Source organism: Musca domestica, unplaced genomic scaffold, assembly GCF_030504385.1.
Source record: "Musca domestica strain aabys unplaced genomic scaffold, Musca_domestica.polishedcontigs.V.1.1 59, whole genome shotgun sequence".
NCBI classification, from domain to species: domain Eukaryota; kingdom Metazoa; phylum Arthropoda; class Insecta; order Diptera; family Muscidae; genus Musca; species Musca domestica.
In genome coordinates this window covers 2,132,295-2,150,409 of record NW_026712362.1, presented here as the reverse complement: position 1 = coordinate 2,150,409, position 18,115 = coordinate 2,132,295, and the positions used below count along the sequence as shown (strand labels likewise).

Here is an 18,115-nt window from a genome sequence, read left to right as displayed (position 1 = left end):
CTTGTATTGCCCATTTGATGTATATGGGAGCTATATCCAAATCTGAACCAATCTTGATAAAATTTGGCAAATATATTCCTGAGCTGTATTTCATATATTTCCCTGAATATTTATATATTATATTGTTACGGAGTGCATATTACGGCAGTGGGTAACAAATATAACAAATCGGATGAACAATATACATGGGAGCTATAGCTATATCTGAACCGATCTTCACTAAATTTGACATACTAGCTTCTAGACTCAATTTGGTCGTAAGTGCCAAATTGTATCCCATTTGGGCAAATATTAAACGTTTGGTGCACAATAAAAGGTAAATCGGACGAAGTTTTATATGAGAGATATATATACAAATCCGAACCGATATCGATAAAATTTGGCAAAGGTATTTCTGAGCTGTATTTGATATATTTCCCCAAATATTGTTGTTACAGAGTGCATATTACGGCTGCGGAGGACTAAAATTATCATCATTTTAATTTTACGGATGTAACTCGAAAATGAGTTATAGAATTCCTAAAGAATTTCGAGAAAAATAATTTTGAAAATTTAAAAAATATATGTATTGGGTATATATTTCTATGGAATCGGAAGGAAATACAATGAAGTTCAATTTTTAAGACTGAATTTATCATAATCGGCATTTTATATAATCAGAGAATTTATACTCCCATATTTCCCAAAGAATTCGATTTTAAAATTAGAATTTAAATTTTAAAATTATTCAATTTTGCACCACATAATTGATAAAAGTTCCTCAATAAAATATATTTTCCTAATAACTCACAAACAATTAAATTTCAAAATTTCCCATAAGTTTTATAAATGCAATTGTTTCTCAAATCTATACAAATTTTAAAATTTTATTCAATATCATGTGATTACATAAAATTGTTTCCTTAGAATTTCACAACAAAAAATGTATTTACATTTTTTTCCAAGAATCCAAAACAAAGCCTAACAAACATTTCCCCACACATAAATGACTTTAATTCATAATTGTCATTTGGTTTGTTTATCAATAAATTATCTATATTTTGCGGATTTTTTGTCATACTTTTCGCATTGAACGTTTTTAATACCTTTTTCTTGGAGAGTTGGTAACCGAATTGCGGGAACATGAACTGGAACGCTGCTTTTGATGTATGGTTTTGTTGTTGCAGCTGCTGATAGGTATTACAATTTTATTAATTTGCTATTGTTGTTACTTTTGTTATTCACAAGATTCCAATACAATTTACAAAAAGGAAACCACAAAAATGCCTTAACCACACACTGCTGGCGAGTTTTGAAATTTATTTTGTATTTTTTTTTACTTCAATACTTTGCTTGTTTTCTTCTTCATAGACGTTTCCCTTTAAGCTACACTTATTGTTGTGGTTGTTGTTTTCGTTTTTTTTTTAAATTGGCTAATGTTTCTTATTGAATTGAATTTTTATTTTTTCGATACTTGCTTTCTGACTTATTTGAGTACCGCAAATATTTGAACAACTTTATTTAATTTTGAAATAATTTTCAGTCATATTTTTTGGGGGGTTTTTAGATCTTTTTCATTATTTTTTTTAATAAAATTTCACATTTCCTTTGGTTGGTTGGTTGAATTTGAATTTTGTTTTCAATTCAATATTTTTTTTCTAATTGGAAAATATTGCACATGGATTTTTATTACATTTTAATTTTTTTGAAATATTTTTAAATATTCTTATTAGAATTTTTTACCTTGATTTATTTGGGTATTTTAATTTTTATAACATCATGTTGTTGTTGTTGTTGGTGGTGGTTTTTCACAACGATTTTCTTTGCAAGCTACCTTGAATACGGACAATTTTTCAACATTGCCTTTTAATTTTTGTTGTTGTAATAATTGCCATTAACTTCCAGAGAAGTTAATTGTGTTTTACAAAAAATCTGGTTCTATTTGTTTTTTTATTTTTATTTTATTTTTCACAATCACAACAACAAAATTCTTTGCACCCACAGAATTTGATTTTGTTGTAGTTGGGGGTGTTTAAGAACCGTAGTCAGTAGAATACAAAAAACTTGCAATTTTCTCTAAGGTTCTTGCTATGCATTTATTTTTCTTTTATTTATTAATATTTTTTCTAAACTATTATTTTTTTTGGTTTGATATATTAGTTGTTTTTATTTATTTATTTAATATTTTTCTTCGCAGTTTTGAACTCAAAAGAACATGAAAAATCACAGACACAGACGAACCGTCTCTCTGAAAAGACTTTTTTATAATAATTTTAACAAATTCCAACTACAACTTAACAACTCCAACTGTCGTCGACCAATTGGTGGCTGGCTGGTTCGTTTGCCACACTCGCAACATCGAACGTGTATGAGCGAATAAACGAACAGCAGGAACGAAGTTTCTATCGGTCGTTTGCCAATTGAATGCACGACATTTGTGTATTTTGTTGTACTCTTTGTTTTTTGTGTGTGGGGGCCTCATGTCGTATCTAAATCTCTTAGATACAACATTTTTAGGTTCCACAAAGAGCAATGAGAGAGGTATTGAGTTTGAGATACAATTCTCATTGAATCTCATAGAATGCCGGTATTTGCAAAATTGCATGGCAAAACTCAGTGGTGTTTCTTCGTGGATGTGCCAACCAACCAACCAATCGGCATAGAACCACGACATCACACAGAATCTTTCGCACACAATAGTATGACGAAAGAGGGTTGCCATATTATGGTCAAATACAATGAGTTATTGGACAAGAAAGTAGGGGGAACCCCCTTTTTCTAATAAGATTTTTTTGCAGTAATTTTAAGGAGGGAATGCTAATTTCACATTGTACGGAGAATTATTTATTCGTATTTATTCGTTTAATGGACAAATTTAGGTCGCTGATCACTTTTGGAAGCTTTCACTGTATATCTAAAAAATAATATTACTAGAATTTTTGGGGACTTTTGGCTTTTCAAATGATATATTATTTTTTTTATACCCTCCATATTCTTGATCAGCGTAAAATTCTAAGTCGATTTAGCGGTGTCCGTCTGTCTGTCTGTTGTAATCACGCTATCTTTCGAATGAATAGAGATAGATGGCTAAAATTTTGCACACTTGTTTATTTTTCCAGTAGGCAGGTTAAGTTCGTAAATGGGTCATATAGGTACACGTTTTTATATAGCCCCCCTTATAACGGTACCTCCCGTTATTCGGTTTTTTGATGATTTTAGCGACATTATTCACCGGAATTGTTTCGAATTTGGCATTTGAAGTTCGTAATGGATACTACAGCCTAAGACAAAAAAGTATCTGTGCAGGTCCACGTCTTCGTATAGCCCCCATATAACGGTACCTCCCGATATTCGGTATTTTGATGATTTTAGCTACATTATTCACGGGAATTGTTTCAAATTTGGTATTTGAAGTTCGTTATAGGAACTACAGTCTGTGACAGAAAATTGTCTGTGCAGGTCCACGTCTTTGTATAGCCCCCATATAACGGTACCTCTCTACATTCGGTATTTTGATGATTGTAGCGACACTATTCACCGGAGTTGTTTCAAAATTGGTATTTGAAGTTCGTAATGTATACTACAGCCTATGACAGAAAATTATCTGGGCAGGTCCACGTCTTCGTATAGCCCCCATATAACGGTACCTCCCGATATTCGGTATTTTGATGATATTAGCGACATTATTCACGGGAATTGTTTCAAATTTAGTATTTGAGGTTCAAAATGGATACTACACCCTAAGATAGAAAATTGTCTGTGCGGGTCCAGGTCTTCGTATAGCCCTCATATAACGGTACCTCCCTATATTCGGTATTTTGATGATTTTAGCGACATTATTCACCGGAATTGTTTCAAATTTGGTATTTGAAGTTCGTTATAGGAACTACAGTCTGTGACAGAAAATTGTATGTGCGGGTCCAGGTCTTTGTATAGGCCCCATATAAAGGTACCTCCCCATATTCGGTATTTTGACGATTTTAGGTACAATACCCATCGAAATTGTTTGAAATGTGGTATTTGAAGTTCGTAATGGATGCTACAGCCTGTGACAGAAAATTGTCTATGCTGGTCCAGGTCTTTGCACAGCTCCAATTTAACGGCACCTCCTTATATACGATATTTTGGTGATTTTAGCTACATTATTCACGGTTTATTTCAAGTTTCCAATTTGAATATGGTAATGGCTTATGACAAACAATGCATATGTATGTCTACGTCGTATAGACCCCAATATAACGGCTATATTTGGTATTTTTAAAATTTTAACAGAATTTTTTAAGGATTTTATTTTTTAAAAATTTCCAAATTCGTTGAAAATAGTGGAGGGTATTAAAAGTTCGGCCCGGCCGAACTTAGTGTTTTTAACTTGTTTATTTTATTTAGATACAGCCTGGAAATACCAATGCTAAATATTGTAGAAATCGGTTCAGATCACGATATAGCTCCTATAGGTATAACTTCGGATCATATGATCAAAATATGCCAAGTTTGTATCCAATCGATTTAGAAATAACCATATTTTCTATATTTTAATTCTTAACGTTTTCAAATATCATCCACTCTAAAGACGAAATACGCATTCAATAATGTTCACAGTTGGTACAATTTACTTCATATTCATATGACTAAAACATCATCCTAAATCTATATATAAACATGGACATGCCGTAGAATGTAAGTAAGGACCCAATTGACACCAAGAGCAAGTAAATCAGTAGAATTTTAATCACTAACTGCAGCAAAATAGTTTTACAAATTAGGGGCAAATGTTAAAATAATATTTTTAGAAATTAAAGTTTAGAACCTCAAAATTAAATATATATTATAATATATATAATAATGTACCAACCTAATATGTCTTAATAAATTACTAAATTTTAAATATCTATTAAACTGACCATAATATTCCTGTGTAGATTGGCTGTTTGATTTCATGCGCCTCTTAATACACCCCTTAAACAATATATGTAGAGTTTTGGTCAACATCTTCGACTTTACAATTATCCATCTTCAGAAGTGCCTGATAACTATTTAACACCTGCAAATATGATGAAAAATAGGCGATATTTCACGACTTCATTTGAACTCAACAAAGATGAATGAAAGAGATTGAATGTTTCAAGACTTCTCTCGAACGTATGCAAAAGAAAACATTGGTAAACATTGTCGTTTCCCCAGTATTCATTGTATTTATGGTTGAGGTTGAACTTTAGTTTGTTTAACAAACAAATAAACATCTTGTCGGGCCTTTGCATGTACCCATGTTGTGTTGACTTTGTGTTCCAACACCATTCGTCGTTTACCTTTCGTGTGTTCTCAGCAGCTGTTGATGAGTAAAACCACCAATTTCTCAGCTAACTAACATTCCTGGTGGTTAAATAAGGGAAAAACAAAAACACACAACAACACTGAGAATGCCAAAGAGCCGAAGAGAATTCAACCCATATACATTCATCTCAAAATGTACACAAGACACGGTGGATGGGTAGTTCACACATGTTTCGTGTATCCTTGTGCGAGACAGAATGGAGACATTTTTAGCCGACTTGTTTTATTTTATTTTTTTTTGTGTTGATATGAAGTGCTCAGGGAAGAATGTATGAAAAATGGACATTATTTCTAATTGGAAAGAAGGGAAAAGGGATTTTTATTATAAAATTTCGGTTTTTTATTTTTTCAGGATAACAACTACCTACTCTCAATGTACCTGCCTACATAAATAGCGAAATAATGTTTAGATATCACCTGAATTGGAGCAGACATTAATGTATACAATTTCATTCTCTCTATTTCTGTATATGATTTTCATCAAATTTGTTTTGGTTTCCCATTTCGTTGTTGCAAAAAAAAACAAACATTTTGCTCTTTTGGATTTTATGCGCTCACACAATCCACTCCTTGTAATGTCAATATGTTCCACGCTCAGAGGATGTATTGCTGCTCTCTTATTAAAGAGCTTTCAATGATGTAATAACATTACAAGGGGTTGCCAACGTGAAATTCCGATTAGAATAAGAATTTTCCCCAAAAAAAGAAAGTAAAAAAAAAAACTTGGTCCTTAAAGGCGAATTTTGAAATGAGACGACATAGATTTACTGAAAGGTATAAAAAGGTACAGAAAGCTTATTGTTATTGACGATATGTTACCCTACACTACTTAGATAAGAAACTATTTTGACTAAAATCTTTAAAAATCAACATCATCGATCTAAAAAAATCCATTATAAATTCTTAAAAAACCCAACGATTAAAAAAAAAATCTGGAAAAAAATAATAAAAATATCAGGCAAAAAAAAAAAAAAAACAATTTCTTAAATGTCGTTAAAAACCACATCCTTTTCGTCTAAAAAATCTTAACAATTCGATCTTCTCTTTTATGCCCTCCACCATGGTATGGAGAGTATTAAGTTTGTCATTCCGTTTGAAACACCTTGAAATATACATTTTAGACCCCACAAAGTTTTTGATCAGCATAAAATTCTATGTCGATTTAGCGTCCTTCTATCCGTCTGTGGAAATCACTCTAGCTTCCGAAAGAAATGAAGTAGGTTGATAAAAGTTTACTTATATGTATATTATATCTGCAGGAACTTTGGTATTAAAAATGGGCCATGTAGGTCCACGTTTTGGTATAGCCCCCATATAACGGTACCTCCCGATATTCGGTATTTTGATGATTTTAGCGGCATTATTCATCGGAATTGTTTCAAATTTGGTATTTGAAGTTTGTAATGGGTACTACAGCCTATGACAGAAAATTGTCTGTGTGGGTCCACATCTTCGTATAACCCCCACATAACGGTCACTCCAGCTATTCGGTATTTTGATGATTTTAGCGGCATTATTCATTATGGATGGGTATTAAAAATTCCTTTAAAAATCCATGCCTATTGGTCTTGTATAGAAATAAAAAAAATCCTTTAAAAATCCATGCCTATTGGTCTTGGATAGGCATTAAAAATTCCTTTGAAAATCCACGCCTATTGGTCTTGTATAGAAATAAAAAAAATCATTTAAAAATCCATGCCTATTGGTCTTGGATAGGCATTAAAAAATTCCTTTAAAAATCCATGCCTATTGGTCTTGGATGGGCATTCAAAAAATCTTAAAAAAAATCCACGCCTATCTTAAATGGGAATTCAAAAAATCCTTTTAAAATCCACGCCTATTGGTCTTGGATGGCTATTTATAAATTCCTTTAAAAATCCACGCCTATTGGCCTTGGGTGGCTATTAAAAAATCCTTTAAAAATCCACGCCTATTGGTCTTGGATGGCTATTTATAAATTCCTTTAAAAATCCACGCCTATTGGTCTTGGATGGCTATTTATAAATTCCTTTAAAAATCCACGCCTATTGGTCTTGGATGGCTATTTATAAATTCCTTTAAAAATCCACGCCTATTGGCCTTGGGTGGCTATTAAAAAATCCTTTAAAAATCCACGCCTATTGGTCTTGGATGGCTATTTATAAATTCCTTTAAAAATCCACGCCTATTGGTCTGGTCTGGGTATTAAAAAATTCCTCTAAAAATCCACGCCTATTGGTCTTGGATGGCTATTAAAAAATTCCTTTAAAAATCCACGCCTATTGGTCTTGGATGGCTATTAAAAAATCCCTTTAAAAATCCACGCCTATTGGTCTTGGATGGCTATTAAAAAATTCCTAAAAAAATCCACGCCTATCGGTCTTGGATGGGCATTCAAAAAATCCTAAAAAAATCCACGCCTATCGGTTTTGGATGGGCATTCAAAAAATCCTTTAAAAATCCAGGCCTATTGGCCTTGGGTGGCTATTAAAAAATCCTTTAAAAATCCACGCCTATCGGTCTTGGATGGGCATTCAAAAAATCCTAAAAAAATCCACGCCTATCGGTCTTGGATGGGCATTCAAAAAATCCTTTAAAAATCCAGGCCTATTGGCCTTGGGTGGCTATTAAAAAATCCTTTAAAAATTCACGCCTATTGGCCTTGGGTGGCTATTAAAAAATCCCTTAAAATCCAGGCCTATTGGCCTTGGGTGGCTATTAACAAATCCTTTAAAAATCCACGCCTATTGGCCTTGGGTGGCTATTAAAAAATCCTTTAAAAATCCACGCCTATTGGCCTTGGGTGGCTATTAAAAAATCCTTTAAAAATCCACGCCTATTGGTCTTGGATGGCTATTAAAAAAATTCCTTTAAAAATCCACGCCTATTGGTCTTGGATGGCTATTAAAAAATTCCTTTAAAAATCCACGCCTATTGGTCTTGGATGGCTATTAAAAAATTCCTTTAAAAATCCACGCCTATTGGTCTTGGATGGCTATTAAAAAATTCCTTTAAAAATCCAAGCCTATTGGTCTGGGATGGGTATTAAAAATTCCTTTAAAAATCACGCCTATTGGTCTGGGGTGGGCATAAAAAATTCCTTTAAAATCCACGCCTATTGGTCTGGGATGGGTATTAAAAAATTCCTTTAAAAATCCAAGCCTATTGGTCTGGGATGGGTATTAAAAATTCCTTTAAAAATCACGCCTATTGGTCTGGGGTGGGCATAAAAAATTCCTTTAAAATCCACGCCTATTGGTCTGGGATGGGTATTAAAAAATTCCTTAAAAAATCCACGTCTATTGGTCTTGGATGGCTATTAAAAAATTCCTTTAAAAATCCACGCCTATTGGCCTTGGGTGGCTATTAAAAAATCCTTTAAAAATCCAAGCCTATTGGTCTGGGATGGGTTTTAAAAAAATCCTATGGATATCCAGTCCTTTTGGTCTTGGATGGCTATTAAAAAATTCCTTTAAAAATCCACTGCAATTGGTCTGGGATGGGCATTAAAAAATTCCCTTAAAAATCCACGTCTATTGGTCTGGGATGGGCATTCAAAAAATTCCTTAAAAAATCCACGCCTATTGGTCCTGGAGGATATTTAAAAATTCTTCCGGGCATGTTTTTCAATTTAATTTACATATGGAAATATGCTATGTACTTACCTTTGGTGTTCTATGCCAGTCCAGTATATTCAAAATCTATAATGAGAATAAAATAAAAAAAAACTAATTAATTGCTTTTCAATATCAATTTAATGATTGCTTATATTCTAATAAATGGTTTATTTTGATATGAACTTTAATGGTAACACCCTCTTACCACACCAAATGGAAAAAGTCTGACCATTCCCTAGCCTCATACCTTATTAACATAAACTACCACCAAAAACCAGCGAATACAAACAAAACAAAAAGTTTCAAATTTCCAATTCCAAAGGGAAAGACGAAACCTCCGAAAATAAACAGTTCAATGAACTCCCTTGTGCACCAAAATACAAAAGTTGTAGCCAACAACTCAGAATTATATGGGACACTTTATCATTGACAACTCATTTTTATGCTTTCGAATTTTGTTACCATATCACTTTGACTAAAAGTATCATAAATAGAATCGTGTTAAGGACACAGTAACCAATAATTAATTTGACTACGGAAATGAAAGGAAGAAAGAAAGAGAAACACCTGACGCGTGTCGCATGGTCACTTGGTTGTGGTCTTTTCTGGAAAAGAAAATAACAGAATGTGAATGAATGAATTATGTACGCACTTCAATGTTGTGGGGAAACACCTGCCGTTGTGTGGACATTATGAAGCATAAGGATATGTGACAAAAACCAGAAGGTTGCTTCAGGTTATGATCCACAATAAATGTTCTTAATGACCGTAAGTAGTCTTGAGAAGGAAGATAATTGGGGAAGGGAAGGGAAGGGAAGGGAATTAATTGACGTTGGTATAGAAAAATACTAAACAACGTTTGAAAAATTGTTTTAAACGATACAGGATTCATTCTCGAAAGTACTCTATAAATATACAACTTTACTTGAAGATATATTCATATAGCCTCTTAAAAACCCTTTAAAAATAAATTGCTTTTTTTTTAGAGTAAAATTAAAACATTAAAAAAAGATAGTTTTTGGAAAACTTTCTTTAAAAAATCCCCGATCTAAGGGTCTTTGAAATAATATCCTTTAAAACCAAGCTTTTCGGTTTGATAATCCTTGAAAACAAGTATCTTGGTCCTTTAAGATATATTCATTAAAAATCCACGTTTGATGATTCATTGTTCCCTGTATCCTTAAAATATAAACAATTGGTGGCCAAGTAAAAATATTCTTATCTAAATCAACAAAGTACCGAATAACGGGAGGTACTGTTATAGGGGGGCTATACGAAGACGTGGACCTACACAGACAATCTCCTGTCATAGGCTGTAGCATCCATTACGAACTTCAAATACCAAATTTGAAACGATTCCGGTGAATAATTTCGCTAAAATCATCAAAATTCCGAATATCGGGAGATACCGTTATATATGGGCTATACGAAGACATGGACTTACACAGACAATTTTCTATTTTAGACTGTAGTATTCATTACGAATTTCAAATACCAATTTTGAAACAATTCCGGTGAATAATGTCGCTAAAATCATCAAAATACCGAATATAGGGAGGTACTGATATATGGGGCCTATACGAAGACCTGGACCCGCACAGACAATTTTCTGTCACAGACTGTAGTTCGCATAACGAACTTCAAATACCAATTTTGAAACAATTCCGGCGAATAATGTCGCTAAAATCATCAAAATACCGAATATCGGGAGGTACCGTTACATGGGGGCTATACGAAGAGATGGACTTGCACCGACAATTTTCTATCTTAGACTGTAGTATTCATTACGAACTACAAATACCAATTTTGAAACAATTCCGGTGAATAGTGTCGCTATTCCTCCCGAATATCGGGAGATACCGTTACATGGGGGCTATACGAAGAGATGGACTTGCACCGACAATTTTCTATCTTAGACTGTAGTATTCATTACGAACTACAAATACCAATTTTGAAACAATTCCGGTGAATAGTGTCGCTAAAATCATCAAAATACCGAATATAGGGAGGTACTGATATATGGGGCCTATGCGAAGACCTGGACCCGCACAGACAATTTTCTGTCACAGACTGTAGTTCCTATAACTAACTTCAAATACCAAATTTGAAACAATTCCGGTGAATAATTTCGTTAAAATCATCAAAATTCCGAATATCGGGAGGTACCGTTATATGGGGGCTATACGCAGACGTGCACCCGCACAGGCAATTTTCTGTCTTAGGCTGTAGCATCCATTACGAACTTCAAATACCAAATTTGAAACAATTCTGGTGAATAATGTCGCTAAAATCATCAAAATATCGAATATCGGGAGGTACCGTTATATGGGGCTAAATCAAAATGTGGACCTAAACAGACAATTTTCTGTCATATGCTGTATTCTCCATTACGAACTTTAAATACTAAATTTGAAACGATTCCGGTGAATAATTTCGCTAAAATCATCAACATTTCGAATATTGGGAGATACCGTTATATATGGGCTATACGAATGCATGGACCTGCACAGACAATTTTCTGTCTTAGGCTGTAGTATTCATTTCGAACTTCAACTACCAAATTTGAAAGAATTCCGGTGAATAATTTCGCTAATATCATCAAAATTCCGAATATCGGGAGATACCGTTGTAGGGGGGCTATGCGAAGACGTGGACCTGCATACGAAATTTTTTGTCATAGGCTGTAGTGTTCATTTCGAACATCAAGTGCCAAATTTGAAAAAATTCCGGTAAATAATGTAGCTAAAATCATCAAAATACCGAATATCGGGAGGTACTGTTATATGGGGGCTATACGAAGACGTGGGCCTGCACAGACAATTTTCTGTCATAGGCTGTAGTATCCATTTCGAACTTGAAATACCAAATTTGAAACAATTCCAGTTAATAACGTCGCTAAAATCATCAAAATACCGAATATCGGGAGGTACTGTTATGTGGGGGCTATACGAAGACGTCGATCTAATCAGACAATTTTCTGTCATGGGCTGTAGCATCCATTACGAACATCAAACATAAAATTTGAAACAATTCCGGTGAATAATTTCGCTAAAATCATAAAAAAACCGAATATGGGGACGTACCGTTATATGGGGGCTATACCAAAACATGCCTGTACATAGCCCATTTTCAATACCAAAAGTCCTGCAGACATAATATACATTTGAGTATAATTTTATCAATCTACTTCATTTCGTTCGGAAGCTAGAATGATTTCCACAGACGGATAGACGGACGGACATCGCTAAATCGACAATGAATTTTATGCTGATCAAGAATATATATAATTTGTGGGGTATGTAATGTAATGTAATGTATATTTCGTGGTGTTACAAACGGAATGACAAACTTAATATACCCTCCATACAATGGTGGAGGGTATAAAAATATTAAACTGAACAAAAAGTATTATGAACTTAAAAAACTCCTCGTTCGTTGACCTGGGGTCGTTAAAAAAAAACTTGAAAAGGCCACTACTATTGTCCTTATAACCCTTGAAGAAATATATTCAAAATCAATTTTTCTGTAACTAATAGTTAATAGATTTTAAAATCCAAGTTCATTGATCAGTTTCTCCTTGGAAAATGTTCTGAAAAAGTTCTTAACAAATATTTTTTTTGTTGTTGCGAAATGGTCAGGCTTTATCCCTTCATTGTTGTTTTTTTACAAAAACAACGTTTGTTTAATATTTTTTTTTTAAATTATTACGTTTTATATTTCCTATATTTCCATTTCTCCCTTTCCAAAAATAATTTTCTTGTAGCTCTCATTTATTTCTGGTCCGCATAAATCACTTGCCTATTTACAATTTTATCGACTAAATATTTACATTGAAATTGCTTGCAAATAATGGCATGCAATTGCGCTATTTTTCTCCTTCCAGACATATCCTTTGTCGTTATCGTCACATAAACTTACTGTTGTTCATGAAAAAGTTATGAGCTGCGTTATTGTTTATTTTCGGGTTTCAGGTGATTTCCGGTAGAATATTACAATTTTTTTTGTGATTTTCGTTTATTCTACAAGAACACGTCATTGGATTTCATGAAGAAAGTCCTGAAACCTTTACTGGAAAATAATAACAATAATTTGCATACATATATACATATATTCATGTATACGTACATACGTCTTTTTGTAAATATGACAGAGTACCTCTGTATATAGTTCATAAATACATACATTCGAATTTAATGAATATAAATTATCGAACAAATATTTTCGACTTATTGTTCTGTACATCAAGATGTGTGATTGTATGTGGGTGTCTGTGTGTGTGCATGTTCCCAGCAAATAACAACCTTGTAATTAGATTCTATACTGAATGTAAACGCAATACAGAAAAAAATACTGAAAAAAATTAAAATAATTGCTATTTGTCATGAAAAAAAAAATCAGTTGACTGACATATAAAAACGGGTGACTACCTAAATATGTTTGTATGTAAAATAATAACATTTCTATGCATACACATATAATGGTGTTTGAGTAAGTTGTGGTTACCTATAACGAACATACATAGAGACGCACATGTTGGCCGCAACAAAAATTCTTTAAACCTTTTGTTCAACGGTCTCGTTCTAAGTAGCCCCCAAAGAGAGGTGGGCATGTTTGACACCATATATCACAAAAAAAATAAGAAGCAAAATACAAAACAAAATAATATTTATATCCATAAAACATGAAATATTTATCATTATGAGTGTTTATGTAGAGTAATGGGGGAAAAGAAACAATAAGAAAAATAAAACAAACAGTATTAATTTCTTTTCTTGCAAAATTTGCTGGTTTATTGAATTGCTTTTGGTGTGTTTTCGACAATAAGTATTACCTCTTTTCAATGTTGTGTGTTGGCGACAGTGGCCGTGTTGGGTATTCTCTCAAAGGCTAAAGACAAGTGAACGCTGAGGTTCTAGGTGATCGCAGAGGATCTCATGTCTGTCTACTAATACAACTACAACTACTTCCAATGAGAGCATGTGTAACAAGGTGAGGTTACCGACAACAACCAATGCCCAGCGACGATCCGCTCACTACGGTCTCCGCCAGGGGAGTTGTAGAGGAGATGCCTGTGCGCCAATCAGCATCCGTGATTGATCGAGCAAGGGAAGTTGAGGGGCAAAGTATCTAACTTATACATTGCCGCCCACCTTGATATACATGCATGTGTATCAACTAATTAAAGCTCAAAGGAATTATGTTATATATAAATATGTACAATAAGATTTACAAGGACGTAAGTTCAGTTTATTTGTGAGCATATTCTTGAAATCATTTTAATTCATATAATTAGATATCTATACCGCGGCAACTACAAATTGACGGGCCCGAAATTACCCAACCAAACGAGGTATATTTCGCAAACAACAGACTTAATTATGTAACACGACTAACTAGACGACTGGTCGCCGAACAATACCCTGAGCATTCGGACGCTTGCAACGCGAACCTTACCATCATTACCGGGATGTATCTCGACTAACGTTCAAACTAAACTATTACTCTTCTTTCCACCTAATGCAAAACTGAACAAAACTATGCCTTCAGTTTTCTATACCGATTGGCTAAATTCAATAGCGATTCTTCAACAATAGGTTCTGGCCGAGCAAAAAGGGAGGCGCCTACAAGGAAGTTTGCGTTGAAGCGGATTTTCATTCCTTAAGAATGGACTCAGAACATTCTGAGGCGAATTACCAATTTTCAGGCTGTAAGGGAATTCAGAACGTATGGGAAGTGGGACAACGTAACGACGCTTCGAGTTTCTTGTAGTTGTGGACCGGAAATTGTCCTCGCACAACTTGTCTGATGACGAAAGTAATTTGCGTTTGGGAACCTCATCAAATTCCCCAAAACGCAGAATGGTTTTATTGAGGCTGTCTTCCTCACTAAAGCTCAAAGTAGTCGCAAAGACCTGCAAGGGTGAGGAGGGAATTGGACCCGAGAGGATCCAGCCAAAGACGGTATTTTGCGCCAATAGAGAACCTAATATATTTTGTTGTACCCCAGGCAACAATATTTGCGGATATAAGTCTGCACCCAACAACATATCTACTGAACGACAGTCAAAAATGTTTGGGTCAGCCAACTGCAGATTTGGCAGAGAACGAACTAAAGAAGGGTCAACAGAAAACGATGGAAGTTTGCTAGAAATCTTGGGGAGAACAAAAGCATTGGTTTTTAACAAAATTGAAGCACTTAAGCGAGAACTTATACAAATCCGACAGTTTTTCCTGGAGGTAGCGGAAGACGAACCATTTACACCAGAAATGGTTGCAAGAGTGGATCGAGACGATATCTTCAATCTATTTTGAAGGTGCTCAGTTATAAAACTAGCCTCAGACGCAGGGTCAATAAGGGCTCGAACTGGATAAGAGTTTCCCTCGTGAACAATATTTACCATGGCGGTACTGAGAAGGACTCGCGAATTATGCGATGTATGAAACACTTGACGGTTTACTACAGTCGGATTTGCACCAGTGGATGTAGAGGCAACATTATCTGAATTAGAATTGGAATGAGTTCTTGGGACTCGGACTGTAGGCGAAACATTTAAAGAGGAGCTATTTATAGGTACCGATCGATTGGGTTTATGCATGAGGGTATGATGTTTTGCATGACATACATAGCAACTATGTGCACTGGGACAGTTACTGACCGAATGACCTCTTGACAAGCAATTGAAACACAAGCCATACTTTTTTACAACAGTAATTTTTTGATCGAAAGACATCTTTTTGAAACGATGACAAGAGTAGAGCGCATGATTTTGATTAGGGCATAGAACGCAACGATGTTTTGGATAAGATTTTACTGTATCAGGGGAAGATTTCGCCACATGTACCTTAACGTTGCGTTGGTTTGGGGATTTTGGTGAATCTATACCTTTTATGTCCCGCAAACAGGCAAGCGTCTGAATTCTCTCCGTGAGGAACGAATTGAGCTGAGCCCATGACGATAAGGAAGACTTATCTTTGAGACTCTGTTCCCAGAGTGTCACCGTAAGTTTTGGCAGACGCTGAATACAAATAAAAACTAAAATAGGATCCCAATGATCCGTGACAATGTCATAGACTGACATGGCAGATAAACAACCGTTAATGCCCCTTTGTAAAGTCTTAAGACCTGAACTCGTTTCATTAGCTAATGATGGAAGATCGAACAGAATTTTTAAATGACTATTGACTAGAATCCTTTTGTTGTCATAAGCATCCCTAAGAGCTTTCCAAGCCAGAACAAAACTTTTATGCGTGAGTGGAAACTTCGACACAATTTCCCTAGCCTCACCTTGGGTTTTCTTAATCAAATGACACAACCTCTCAATATCAGTTAATCGGGAATTATTTATGAACATTGCAGAAAATAAATCCCGGAATGTGGGCCACGACAAAAAATCTCCGTGGAAATCATCTATATCGCACGGCGGTAAATTAAGATTATGCATGGTGTCGGAACCACAAGGCGGTAAACTCCAATTCGAAACTGAGATATCAGAAGTACTCTGAATATCTGGATAAGCAATATTGGATAAGGGTGGCAAACTATTATTCAATACATGGTTTGGATTGGTAGTACCTGACTGTGAATTATTCGACCTATTGCATGACCGCGCCACAGAAACCTGATTTTGGACATTCTGGGGGGTACTGACACGAATTTCAGCTGGGGTGGAAGGAGGTGTCTTCGCAGAGTTGAGTTTCTGCAACAGTTCGGTTATTTCCGATAAACATTCAACGAAGTTTTCCCTGGTGGACTGATATTTTTCATCAGCAGAAGCAATACCGTCTGAGGTAGTACCCTCAACGGTTATCAAATAATCAAGATACTTTTCATAAGTATCCTTGACCTTGTACCACAAGTCCTGAAGTTCGGTATTTCGAATTTCTAAATTGAAAACCGTGTGAGTTTCTGCCTTAATCAATTTAAAAGCAGCGGCAAATTTAACAACATTATCGGATGCCCGAATAAATTGAGTTAGTGGAGTGACCGACATGGTTTCAGAATTCGATTTCGACAAATACTAATGAAATATTTAGCAAAATGACACAAAGTCTTATTTAGGAAGCCCAAAAATAAACGGCGCAAGTTTAAAATTACAAAGAAAAACTAATTCGGTGGAAAGAAAATTGAATAACTTCCCAAATTTTACCAAAGAAATAGCAAAAAAGGAACAAAATGGCTATTAAAAACAAATGTATGAGGAAAAGGCAAATAAAGCGTATAAAAATATCCAAGTAATAATCAAAATATTTAAATTGGAGATATTTATCAATCAATATTGAAAAAATTCGAAAAATAAGAAAAAAATATAAATTGTCGGTGTATGCCGAGTGTAGGGTGACAAAAATTAAAAATGTCCAAAAACACTTTTTTTATCAACAATTATCAAAAGCGAATTAAAATTATTTTTCAAAATTTTATTTTTTAAAATTCACAATTTTTCGACTTGAACCCACTGTGCAGTGGTGAATAACGAATACCGCACAAAGAAGAATAAAACACAAGCAGTGTTTGATGGTCAAACGGTGACGGGGGTGGGTTAACTACCACACTACGAGCTGACCGACGACAATGATCGCAACGGATATCGCACAAAAGAAAATAAAACACAAGCAGCGTCAGCAGAGCGCTCAGTGTGTGTGGGTAAGCAACTGCCTCGTTACGAACTAACCAACGACGACGAACCAACAGTGAGAGTTGGAGAAATAAATAAGTTGTTGTTATAGTTGTTGGTTAGTAGACTGACGCTAGAAAAAGGCGCTTGGAATTTTAGGGATTATTGTTATTGCAATGGCAAGACAAACAGACCAACGAAAATGACCAAACAGTGTGTGTGGGGGCGAGGTACGGGGGGATTTAGCAATGTTGGTATGTTTGTATGTTAATTAGAAAAAGCGGCACTTGCAATGCGGTGATTTTATTCTCGTAGAGAGTAATAGAGAGATAGAAAACAGATCACTCGGCAATGCAGAAATGTGTGGGGAATATTGCAATAACCAAACAAAATTATGCACACTACAGCGGCAGGTTATTTTACAAACAGAAATATATTTCTTTTTGATAAATGTGAATTATTAAACACAAACGGGAAATTCGATTATTTCGCGAGAAAATGGAAAACAATGCGAATAAGCCCCGATTTAAAGGAATATTTAATAGATTTTTTTAGCAAAACAAAATTGTTGTGGACTGTAAATTTAAAGATACCGCAA

At 34.7% G+C, this 18,115-nt stretch overlaps 1 long non-coding RNA gene across 1 annotated transcript in view; it reads right to left on the bottom strand.

Moving 5' to 3' along the window:
• The window catches only part of LOC109613559 (uncharacterized), a 230,165-nt gene that overhangs the window by 89,330 nt on the left and 122,720 nt on the right, over window positions 1-18,115 (bottom strand). Inside the window, exon 3 of the long non-coding RNA XR_009343726.1 lies at window positions 8,955-8,990. This is a non-coding gene — a long non-coding RNA (uncharacterized LOC109613559). The remainder of the gene's footprint in view (window positions 1-8,954; window positions 8,991-18,115) is intronic.